A 5,201-nucleotide genomic window follows, 5' to 3' on the forward strand; every position below is an offset into this window, starting at 1 on the left:
TATAAAAAAATATATATATAGCCCTCCCCAATCTCATGCAGCTAGTACACTATAGCCTATAAAGCCATGGCCCTCTTGTAGCTGTTTTATAAACGAAATCAAATTGTTACTTATTCTAACAACAATAAGATTCTTTCATCCTGATTTCCATTTTTGTCATTGTCTACTGCAAAAGCTAATCAAAAACAAAAATAACAAAAGATCCAGTAAAAAGAAATAAATAATTAACAAAAGGAAGCCACCACTCTCTGAAGCTATCTTCCCAAGTTCACCTGGCATTGCTGTCCAAGTTTTGGGAAAGAACTTTTCCAGGGCCTGGCCTAACCTAGAGATGCTATTCAGCTTGCCTCAGGGAAAGTGAGCAGCATACTTGATGTATGCTCATTAATCTGCCTTTTTTACGGGATAACAGCTTCAGGGAAAGGCACCATTAGGAAATCAAAACAGAAAAAGTTTAAGGCCTCCAAAGAGCAGTGGAGATAAGGTATAACTGAATTAAAAAGGGAAATATTTAATAGCCTTAGTTTATCTGAAACAGTAAATGCCTTATGACATTGAAAGATGTTCAGTGAGCTGTTTATTTATAAGAACCAAGACTAATATCATTTTAAGCATTACAAAATTTAGCAATGTTACAGTGCTATTTTAAATTCACTTTGATGACTGCTTTTTCTTTTATTTTTCTAGTGACTTCTTGAGTGGTATTTGTAGCTATAGTTTTATTAAAATCAGGTATCCTCAGAACTCTATATGTGAACTAAGAATAGATGTCATTTATTGTGCAAATGCTGTGCCATGCAGAAAAATTGAGTCACGTTTTCTCTACATCCTTCATAAATCCTAATCCTTGATAAGAGTATTTTGGGTATTCAATCCATCTTTGCTTCTTTTACTATACTACATTGTTAAGAAAACATTGAATTGGGAATTATAAATTAAGATATGATTCTCAATTCACTCACTTATTAAATGGAATGCCCTGACTGGTTTTTCACAGACAATATGACTCCTCAGGTTACCCCTGCTTGCAAATCCTTTGGTTTTATTACGTTTTTTGTTGTTGTTAGATATGAGGACACTTGCCCTTTTTTTAAACTATATTCATCCATTCAACAAATATCTGTTGAATACCCACTGACAAAGAGCCAGCCAGTGTTCTAGTTACTAGGATACAACAATGAGCAAAACAACTAAATCCGTACATTCTTATGTGGTTTAGAGTCTTACAGATGCTAAGCCCTTTGAAGGTATACGCTTCATTCAATTCGTTTTTATGTTCCTCCAATGTACCCAGAAGAGGATATACTTTAAGGAAATGAACTTAATGAGAACAAACAAAGTACACTTTTGATTCCTTCAAATTTGAAAAAGCAGACCTGTCTTTCACGAATTATATTTAAAAGAACACTGAATGGCCTCAGAAGAATTGAACCAAGGGGTAAAAGAGGTTGATAATTACAGGAAGTAAAAAATAATTTCTTTTAGAAGGATCGGCACAAAGCTGGTTCCTCTATGAGGCGGAAGTTGAAGATGTCCTAGATGTCCAACTTTTCCAAGCTGCTGTACCACTTCGTCATCTCTGACATCAACTGCTCCCTCTGCCCTCAGCACTCTCCCTCTCATCTTTGGGTTCCGTAATTCTTTGCAGCTCTCTTGGAACTCACAAACCGTATGAAGAAAATGGCACACTTGGTTGTGGAGGCTAGCAAGTCCCAAATTCATGTGTCAGGCATAGGCTTTTCCCTGGCCCTGTCTCTGCCCAAAGGCACTCAGTTTTCTTGGTCTGTGGGCCTGGAAGCCTACCATGCCCATCTCCTGCAGGTCTCTCCTTCCCTGGTGTTGGTGGCCTCTCCTCTCTGCTCTGGAATTGGCTCTGTTTTAAGGCAAAACTGATTAATCCCCTTGGTGGGCCACAATTATCTTATTTGCACAGCCCCGCCCAATTACCTGGGTGGAAGTTACAAGACCGTAGCAAGAAAGGCAATAGTATGTAATTCATCACACCACCAGAAGTTTCTGGTTTTTTATGTGTTCATCTTCCATAGAAGTTTCATTTTTACAGGTTATATATTGGTATCCCTAAATAACCTCTAGTACATAAAAAAAAAAAAAAATTGTTTTTTTACTCTGAATTCAGACTTTCTTATCAGCTGACAAACATTTCAAGCCATTACAAAAAGGAACTCTTCCCAGGATGCTGTTCAATTTCAGTAACATCACCATTTATGTGCACCAGGGTTTTTGCAATTATTTGAATATCTTATTGCACTTTATCCTTATCATTTTATGAAAAATATGGTAACGGAAAAACAAAACATGCTGACTCAGCAAACAAGTAGTCTGATTCTCATAAACCTAATACATTTTAGGTAACTGTGGAAAATTTTTTAAGTTTTTAAAAATTGTATCTTAACCAGACTTTCATTAGATTTAATGAGGTCTACCATGCATTTTTACTGGGTACCATGCCTTTGTGAAGGTAGTGGTGGCTCAGTGGTGGAATTTTCTTCCATGAGGGAGGCCCAGGTTCGATTTCCAGCTGATGCACCTCATGAAAGACCACCGCTCATCTTTCTGTGGGGACTTGAGGGTTGCTATGATGCCGAACGGGTTTCAGTGGAGCTTCCAGACTAAGATGGGCTAGGAAGAAAAGCCTTGCCCTCTACTTCTGAAAATCTGCCAATGAAAACCATAAGGATCACAATCCAATCTGCAACCAATCATTGGGATGGCACAGGACTAGGCAGCCATAGTTCCTTTGTATATGGGGTTCCCATGAGACTGGTTGACTCAACAGCATCTAGTAACAACACCGTCGTGCATTTAGTTGTCTAATTAAAACTACAAACAGACAAAATTTAAGAATGTGTTGGAATTTTATCTTTGAAGATTAGGTCTAATAAAATACAGCTTTTTTTTTTTCTTTCAGCTCTCTGAGAAGAGAGCTGCTTCCATATTTGACTATGATTTGACTAATGTACATGAGACCTTCACACACATTTTCAGAAAAGCATTATGTACAAAAGTAGAATCACCAGTGGGGTTTTATGACAGCCGGTTGGTGGTGGGATCCTCACCCCTCACCTTTAATTCTCCCTTTCTTTTTCTTTTCTTCTTCTACCTCCATTGTTGTGTGCATTTTCTGTACTTATGCATTAGGCCCGCTGGTGACATCTACAGGTAGCTGCAGGCATTGCATACCTCAGAGTAGAGCTAGAAAGACTGCAGAGTTCGTTGACCCTCTGCTATGAATTTTAAATACTTGGACGTTTTTGAACCTTCCTGCTTTTTCTCTCACTTTTTAGAATGCTTCAGAGAGTGTGAGGATATTTTTTAACCTTAGAAATGCTTGAATAGCACAACATGGCATAGAAGAAAATGCATGTGTGATAATTCTGGGCTAAAACCTTGACTCTATTATTGACTAGATACATAAACTTGAGCAAGTTGTTTATTCACTTAGAAAGTCAATTTCTTCATTTCTAAAATGTGTATAATAGTATTTATTCTTAGATATTACTGTGAGAATATGGCATATATGTATATACAGCATCTGGTACATAACCAAAAAAAAAAAAAAAAAAAACCAAACCCAGTGCAGCGGAGTCGATTCCCACTCATAGCAACCCTATAGGACAGAGTAGAACTGCCCCACAGAGTTTCCAAGGAGCGCCTGGCGGATTCTAACTGCCGACGCTTCGGTTAGCAGCCCTGGCACTTAACCACTACACCACCCGGGTTTCCATCTGGTACATAGTTGATAATAAGTAGTAGTTATTATTATTATTGTCATGATGCTGATTATAATGATCATGTTTTCTCTTATCCTAGAGTAAATTAACTGTTGTGCTCAAGTCATGGAGACAGCCACATGAAATTATAGATCCTCCCTTCAAGAAACTTTTGGAAATGTAAACCTTAATGACGGCCTTTTTATATTTTTATCTGATGCCTTAAAGAAAAATGTTAATAAATGCCTAAATCTCCAACAATGAGTCCTTGAGAATCAGTGACAAAAGCTTAAATACTTAAGACAGTGAATAAGACAATTGTTAATGCAGGTCTTTTTCTTAAGAATAAGACAATGAGCTAGATGTTTACAGATTTTCTGTTAACACAGAGTTACCAATATGCTGAATCATGACCACCCTCAATATCCTGACTTAGTGAAACAAACAAAACTCCCAGGAAAGAGTGGAATCCAAAGCATTTATATTTGAAAATGAAGCAACAATCGATGCTGAATGAATATCTACTTGTTTCTATGTATCCAGCACTGAGAAGAGCTGCAGCCAGAGTAGCCGTTAAAATAAACAAAAACCAACATCCATGGGAAGAATGTGAATCATATTTCTTTGATAAACTTAAGTTATTGTTTTCTTTAATATATTTTCTTTTTTAAAATTTTACTCCAATATTGTTTGCCTTCTTCTGTCTTGGATAGTGACTTTTTTCCCCAACATCTCCAGGCTCTTCTCTCCACTCTTTCTTTTCATCCCCCTTCGTGGCGCCTCTGATATCTAGTCAACCAGTTGATTCAACAATGCAAGGCATAAGGGCAGCTTGAGAATGTTCCAAGCATAGTACTAACATTATTAAACATAAAATTGGTGCTCTGAAAAGCAGATTGTGGGCATGAAAACTGTTCTTAAAGCAATGGCAATTAGAGAAAAGGTCACTTGCTGCAGTAGGGTTTTCCTCATTAAGGCAATGGGTTAGGTCTTTAATAATGGGTAGTGTAAGAAGTGAAGATGTTACAAGGGGTTGGCTTAAACATTGTGGATTAAATGAGTGGCATGAACAAACTAACAAAAACCCCAGTGCCTACTAACAAAGACATAAAAAAAAAATACAAGTTTTGGGGTGAAGAACAAGTAGTCAAGATTCAGGGCTAATGGAAGAAAAACCTAGATAATGGGGACAGTGCTGAGAATAGCTTTGAAGGGCAGTCTAAGGAGTCTGACCTTTACTGACAGTTTCTGAGAAGGGAAAGAACATAACATCTTCAATAAATTATTCTAGCAACAGAGTGGAGAAGGAGCATAGGCAGAGGTATAATTTACCAAAAATGGTAATGGTCCAGGCCCAAGGTTTTCAGTATCTGAAATTATGAAATAGGTAAAGTGGGGAACAATGTTAGTGGTAGAATGGAAAGAAGAGGAAATAGATAATATGAGGTTACAGGAAAAACTTTTCAAACT

Source organism: Loxodonta africana, chromosome 4, assembly GCF_030014295.1.
Source record: "Loxodonta africana isolate mLoxAfr1 chromosome 4, mLoxAfr1.hap2, whole genome shotgun sequence".
In the NCBI taxonomy this organism is placed as follows: domain Eukaryota; kingdom Metazoa; phylum Chordata; class Mammalia; order Proboscidea; family Elephantidae; genus Loxodonta; species Loxodonta africana.